The following is an 8,212-nucleotide window of genomic DNA, read 5'->3' on the forward strand; positions in this document are numbered from 1 at the left end:
GACTTTTAACTTGCAATTAAACCCTCACTTTGGAAAAATGATTATTCTAGCCCTGAGAGAAAGAAAGCTAGCTTTCATTGAGAGGGAAAGAAAAAAACCAAAGTGGGGAGATGAGACGAGACAGAAGAGGAGCAAAGAGGGAAGTAAAGGCTGCCATCAGATAGATATCCTCTTACCAAATGACACTAATAAGCAACACACAGACCGGAGAAACACAGAGACAAATAGATCGATTGTCCGACCGCAGACCAAATGTTGGCTGAGGACAGAGATAAATGAGTGAGGAAATACTATCACAGCACATTATACAACACACAGTTTGCTATGATTGCATTATACTGTTATAATTAATGTTGGGGTGGGTCTCCAATATGAAAAGGATGTAATTATTGAAGAAAAATTGCCAGGGTGTGTGTGTGTGTGTACATATGTGTAACTCGGGCGTGAGAGTGTGTGTATGTGAGTTTGTGCGTGATGCTGCATATATAAGTTTATGACATTGAGGAGTTTTCCCCCTGCTGATTAGGCAGGTGAAGTGCTACAGTATATTAGGATTTGCTCAGCTAAATGCTTCATGGCATCTAGACAATGGCTTATTTATTAACACTTCTGCCAACCATTGGCAAAGCAAATGGAAGCTCAATTAAGGCGAATAAATTAGGATTAACGCAGAAATGCAGCGCATTTTCATTTTAATTAAGTGTGTTTATTATTTATTTCCAGAGGCATTACAGGGTGGAAGCAGGGGGAATCAGACGCCTCACTGCTTCCTTACACGATGACACACACTGGAGGATAGGCACCCAGGTAGAGGTCTTTGTAATCAAAGTGGCTGCAGGACGACACACATTATGCGCTTTAACATTTTATGGTACAATGATATGGTTCTCATTAGCACTGATAGAAATTCACAGAAAATCCTCATCCCATAGCCCGATTCTAAACACATTTATGATCCCTGCAATGCGACAGAGGGAGCCGAATCAACACTGTCCTTCCATTTCATTCTTTTAAAGTTACGCTTGGCGAGGTTTTATGAGCTCCTACACAAATCACATTTGAAGAGTTGCCACCAAGTCATTTCTTATATATTACTGCACCTCATGACATCCCCAGAAGGAGAGAAGGCAAGAAACACAGTGAGGGCCCCACACAGAGTGCCACATCGCTAAATGGCAGAGAGACAGCAGAGGGGTGACACACGTTGTGTCATTGATGTCATGGCAGCGTGTCTCGCTGTCTTGTACGGTATAATCTAACCAGCTTGGGTGTTAGACAGGCTTTTTCTGCCATGCCAGCACGCCTTGTAGGAAAGGAGTTGCAATGACAAGACAAAAACAGGGACAAGATGCAGGCAGATGCACAAACAGACAGAAATATCCAGACATGCACTCTGTAACCACCCACGCACATACAGTCCCTGTCCATCTCAAACTGAATTATGGACCTCTGTTGAATGGGTTCCCAGTAATTCCAGGTCCATTATGTAGTTTGTTGGTACGTTTTTTGTATATAGAACTTGCTGATAAATGGCCAAACATAATTTGTTTCAAGTCACATTGGGATAATTTGCAATGCTGCTGCAATTAAGTCTGATACCAGAAATGTTTTAAATTTCACTTAAACTTGGCAAACATCATTAGGTTTTTATAACAGCCCTGAATCAGCCATGTGTTTTGTGCACATTCACCATTTTAATGGTTTTATGTCAGTTTTGTAGGGGGCAAAAAAATCCAGTGCAGAAAAACAGCCAATATAGTACAATTGTGTAAATAAACCAAGATACAATGTAGTCTAACAATATGTTGATTTTGATTTAGAGGTGTTGCTTTTTAGAGAGGAAGAATTCTCCCCTTTCCATTTTTCACTTTCACAATTGGTTACTCCAGATGCACACACCTTTAAAACAAACAAAGCAAGAAGAAGATTAAGGGTAAATGTGCCACTAAATGCAGGCAAGTTCACTTAGAAACAGAAAAATCTCACCCATAAATTAGAAGTGAAGAAAAGCTTGTGGTAGGAAAGCAGATTAAGGTCATTTCATCAAAAAGCATTTCATGAAACATTAACAATCAAAACCTATGATACCACTAAATACTCGAGAGTGAATTTTTTTCCTTCTTGAAACACACATTTCTTTGCTTTTGATGATGTTATGAAGTGGCAGCCCATATTGCGCACAAGGCTTGATTTGCTTTAGCTTGTACTCACAACAGAGTCAAAATGAAAGTGGTGTTACAGCTGGTTAGACAGGCAGCAGGAGGAGGCTTCCACGTCTGTTCTGCGCCACACTCCCAAAGCTGCAGGGAAGAGTGACATTTTACTGAAATGGCCAGAGCATAGCCACATTTTCACATTCACTATCACAGAGAAGCATCTGTGAGTCACAAAGACATAGTAGACCATACACGACAAATGTAATGGTTGTCATCTCGATTTAGTTAAGTTTGCGGTAATTGTCTTTTCTTTATTTCTTTCTTTTTTCTTTTTCTTTTTTTTGCTGAGTTTCATACAGGAGTAGTTTTTGAAGCGATAAAGGTAAATCCACATTATAACAGTCTCACTACAACACTAATAAAAAAAAACATGCTCTTGGAACTGTATATAAATGTTTTGCTTGGAGCTAGTGGAGGTAGATTGCGTAATTACATAAAGTGTAACCCTTTGTTGTGCATTAGCTCCCCTCCACACCTGAACCCAGTAGGAGTAAAACCGTAGCCTCTGCAGCACTTTGCTTTGAGTGGTATAAATACGCCTATATGTCCATTGTCTTCTTGGTTGGATGCGAGCATGAATCAGCTCTCCATTAGACTTTCATGAGGGAGCAGAAAGACAACCCACAGCTTTTATTTCCTTTACATTGCTTCTCTGGTCACAAAGGTAGAGGGGTGCTTTGCAAACAATGATATATGGCACATACCCACACAAATGTATTATCATAAAGAAGAGCCCAACAGTTACTTATAAGAGAAAAGGGGTTTAGAGCCCAGAGCCAGACAAAGATGGAAGCTCTGTGGTATTGTAAACACCTAGATTGGGTAGCTGTTTGAATGGAGCCCATTTGAGTGCTGGGGTAAATTAGGTATTAATTCTGTGCGATGAGACCTGCATAGCAAGTCACGTTGACAGCGGCTGGCAACAAAATTAACAAAATAATGAGATTTCGACAAAGAGAAAGGGCAAAAAGAAACGATCGGAAGGGGACAGATGAAGGAGAAAGCAGTGAGATGGACAGACAGACGGGACAGGAACGGAAGAAAGAAAAAAGAGGGATGTCATTTTAGAGGAGAGGGGAAGATGGGTGTGGAAAATGAGGAGGTAAATGCAGTGAGAGAAAGGGTAGAAAGGGAGTCATAAACTGCATTTATAAACACGTCTCTATAGTAACCAACTGGTAATTTCACTAGCAGGAACGCGGGGGAGGAGGAGGAGGAGGAAAAGGGGGGGCAAACTGGGCCACCGTTTCCCAGCATCACTAGAATCAGACTACTTATTAGAGTAAAGAGACACAGACCAGGAGAACACCTGACATTACAGGTAAAAGATAAACCTGACTCCGAGGTTGATGGAAGAAGAGGAAAATCTTTGACTTGCAAATAGGGAAAAGGGAAAAACCAAGTGGTTCTCACACACGTGGCTTTTCTTTAAACACAGGAAGAAAACAGGTCGTGTTCCCCGGGGCTCCATAATTCTGTGATTGGTCTGGAGTTTTTTCCCTGCTGAGGGAGTGATTCCATCCTTTCATTTTACTGTGAGTAGCTTCCAGGGTGCTCTGTGCCTCGCTGTGTAAAATCGCAAGCAGTTACAGCCCACCTTTACTACTGTAGGTAGGTGATAATGTTGGCAGAGTGAAGACAAAAAAGGTGAGGCTGAACATGGAACGTAGAGGTCATTTTTCCTGTATCAGTACGTGCTCCACATACTTTACAGAGCCGCAGCACTTTGTGAAACTGCCCTTTAGCTGTGTGATTGCACATAGTGATTACTCGGCGTGTGTGCGCAAATGTGCAAACGTGCAAGAGTGCGTGTCTTTTGCTGGTGTTGTTGTTCTTTCATCATTGAGGCTCTGCTAACCGAGCCATAATGATTTCTAATGTACTGTAACAAACAGCCGTTCTCTATTACTGTATGTCGCTTCTCTCCTCCCCCCATGTCTTTGTCTTTGTCTTCCACAAACACACTCACACACATGTAAACACTGCACACTGCACATGTGAGCCCATGTAATACACCATGAAGACATGGATCCAAGATCACATGTAAATCTCAATAATACAGCTGTACATCTGCTGTATTACAGCAAAAAAAACACACAAGTCCTGACATGCATAGAGCAGGATGCCGCTTCTGGAGTGGGTTATATACTGTTTCACTGAGTTGTCATCCAAGACACTTAGACCGTAAGAGAAAATTTTTAATCTACATTCAAATTTATGACAGTTTCCATTGAGCAGGAGTATCTGAGCCGCGGGACAAGGCAGTATTCCTTTACTCTCAATCTCGCTTTGCAAAGTTGGAGCAAAGGCAATCTGGGTGAGGCTCTGCCCCTTGTTGCCCCTCCGCTGCCTCTTCCTCCTCCTTCTCTTCTTCCTTGGCTCCCTCTGTCTTCCCTGACAAGACTGCAGATAAGACAGCAGTGAACAACAATAAGAATGTGATCTCGTGCAGCCCGGTGTGTCACTGGAGACCAAGAGGGAGCCCTCCCAGGGACTAACCAGGGAGCAGATAAATTACAGTGCATGCTTGACTCCTTGGACACCACACAGACTGGAGTATTAATCATGCGTGGAGCAGGCGCTCCTTGAGTCCCACGGACCAGATGAGGCCTGCTTGCAGGAGATGCCTCGTTGTAGTCCTGGTCGTAGATGTGCACTACATTAATTCACGTACACATACAGCCAATGCCAGACTGGGACGAATACACACACAGTCACACAAACAAATGCGTGCACAGTGGTAACAGTAACATTAGTCTCACCACACGACCGTCCTTGTGAGTGAAGGCAGAGGCAGACGGCCTCAGGTGGGAGTTATCTCGCCACTTTGCAAACTCCGCTGTGCTGTAATGTGACACCAACACGGCTAATAACATAACCCCCCCCTTCACAGTTCACCATCTCTCTCTTTCTCAATTCCACGCTCTGGCTCTCCTCCCATCTTTTCGCTGCTCTCTTTCTCTTGTTGCTCTTTTGCTTCCTCTTGGCTTGCTCTGTTTTGTTCTTTCTTTTGCCCTCTCTTCTGTGATTTCCGTCTTAGACACAGCACAGGAAATCTACTCCATGGAGAACCCTTGAGGCAACATAGAGAGAAATGAACGGCAAGACCATATCTCACAAGATGCATATAGATACACAGTACTTAAATTCAGCAGTGTGCAGCATACATGCCGACACGGAGGACTTATGGGGATTATGTCTGTAACAAAGCATCTGCAAGTATGCATAATACACAGAGAAGTGGAAAAAAATGAAAAATGTAATGTCCTAAGAGGGAAATGTGTTAAATCAGAGGAGCATGGGGTGCAATGACAGTGTATCATTAATGCAGTCTCACCAGGCCAATCAACCAAATAAATGAGCGGTTTGTGTTTATGCTTCTTTATTTATTTATTTATTATTTAGCCGTGCATAAATTTCTAATTATTCTGTAATTGATAGTAGTCGTTGCTCTCAAACTCTGAATCGCCAGTTGAAAAACAGCTTGTGCAGTGCAAATTCATACCACTTTATCAGTGAGACCCTGTAAACCACTGATCCTGAAAACAGGAAATTCTATAAAGAAAGGAGGTGAAAGACCTACTTACAGGCCCAAACTTGAATTCATTGCACCTGACAGCAAACGCTTATCCATTTTATCATTGATAAACAAACGCAGGAGGGAGGTAAATAGTAGATGCAGTTGAACCCAGTCCTGAGCAATGTTTTACAGAAACAATGCTAGGCTCATCTGGCTCCTGCACACAGGCCCGACTGCCAGGGTTTGCTTTTGTGTCCGAAAGTGCCCGGTCCTATCACTGATGTGTTTGGACTGATCCAGCTAATCCTGTCTCTCCCCGCGGACACCTCGTGTCTCTTGGCTCCCCACCTTTGATCCTCAGTTGCGGGAGGAAGAAAAGGACGTCCATCTTTTGCACTACGTCTCCACACTCAGAGTCCAACTGGAGGAGGAAGAGGAGGAGGAAACTTGGCAGTGCAGCTTCCCCCTCTCTGTCACCTTTCTGAAAAAATCCTGATCCTTAATCCAGCTGGACACATGGCAACAGAGCAAGTCATCTTCCAAGGTGGAATATTGGATTCTGCCTGTTGTCCATCTCCATCCTACAGGGACCAACTCTATGCTTTGTGTGATGAGTAATGAAGACCTAACAGAGAGGAGATTCTCTGCTACAGCGCTGCAACAGACGCTACAAACAGAAACAATGACACTAAGGCAGCGATGCTACTATACTGTCATGTGCAGCCCACATATTCTCAACAGTCTGTGAATTTTTTCCCCCACTGAAAAAAAAAAAGAAAACTAAACACTGAGGCAACTGATTGCTGATTGGAGACACAAAGAAAATATGTTTTTTGTATAAACTAACACCACAGAAATGTCATGTCAGCCGCTGGAGTAATTGCTTGTTTGTGTTCCTCTGTGCATATTTGGTTCACCTGTTCGTTTTTTTTTTCCAGATCAATGCATACAAATATAGATCACGCAAGCTCTCGCTTGCAGTCCATTTTGACAGATGAATTGCATGAGGAGCACACTGTCATTATTTAAAGATCAAAGGTCAAAATTTAATTTTGTTCAGGCCTTGAAAACTAAATGCAATCCACAGCATTCTTTTTTTCTTCCGATATTGTGTGTTTTTTAATGTCTGCATACATTAATGTCAGTCTTTGAACTTTATAAGCTTTCCACGTGCAGGTGCATGTTTATTTGTAGATGCTTTCTAAATGCATCTCTGTGTGCAAAAGTATAATTGCGAGCGTACGCGTGTGGGCTTGTGAGGGACAGTGTGTGGGACTGTGCGTTCTGCGCGAGATGTCATTCAAATAGCACACTGTGAGTGCTGCGAGGCTGCGATAAGCGTAAAGATCTGATTTCACTTCTCAGTGTGCCTACCGCTTCGGCTAATTTTCATAATTAATTAAAAAGCCGGTAAACATTACATCATGGAGCTGATAAGGTTCCCTGTTGTTCTTCTAGCTTCCCATTAACTGTGAATTATCAGTGTGCAATGCATTTTCCCTCTGTACTTCACTATTGAACTTCAATGGTTTAATAGTATGGATGTAATGTTCGACATCACAGTGAACCGATGCAGTGTGGCTCCTGTCAACCTGTCAGTCAATGTGATGAGACTGAAGTTGGCACCAAAGACTTGAGAATATGTCTGATAGATGATAAATATATACTCACCAGCCACAAAACACCCATTTTGTTTTTCATTGGCAGCTTAGTGTTCTTTAACATGGAATTTGTAAAGACTTAAAAACTTGATATTCCCACAAGATAGAGCGAAATACATTCACAAATTATGTCGTGTCATTCTCGGCTTCCTCCACATCTTTTCATTAATGAGCACGAGGAGGAGGCTTCCAGTTACACTCTGTATGTTCACTACCAGTCTACAGATGGAGAGAAAACGAAGAGGAGAAAGGCGAGATTTGTTTTTTTTATTATTTTAATTAACCTTTCTTCATCCAAGTTACTCCCACTATGATCCAGGATTTGGTTTACAAGCCAAGACAGCAGCTTCATATCAGGCCACTGACAAACCAACAATGAAATAAATAAAATCAACAATTTATAACAAGTGACATGCAATCTGAGCAAGAAGGAAGCAGGGGAGCAGGAAAAGACAGAAAGAAGAGGGATGTGAGGGAGGTTTCAAAATGATGTGCTAGCAGCTGCCTGCTGTGAACAAGCCCTCTCAGCATCCAGGTCCTCATTGGTTAGAATGACTTAGAGTGGCGCCACGGGCCCTTCGCACTACTCCACCACCATCCTCCATCTTCTCCCTATTAATCTTTCACTCGTATTCCTTCTCTTTCTTCCCCTTCCTCCCACTTCTCCCTCTTTTCTTATTTGCCGTTCTCTACAACTTCCTCTTCTGAGTCTTTTCTCTTCGTTCTTCTTTCCTTCTCCTCATCAGCCAAGCATCCTCTTCACATCTTCCCTTTTTTCTCTGAAAGTATCTTTCTCTCTGTGGGGGTGTCATTAC

This window comes from Scatophagus argus, chromosome 17 (assembly GCF_020382885.2).
Source record: "Scatophagus argus isolate fScaArg1 chromosome 17, fScaArg1.pri, whole genome shotgun sequence".
Classification (NCBI taxonomy): domain Eukaryota; kingdom Metazoa; phylum Chordata; class Actinopteri; family Scatophagidae; genus Scatophagus; species Scatophagus argus.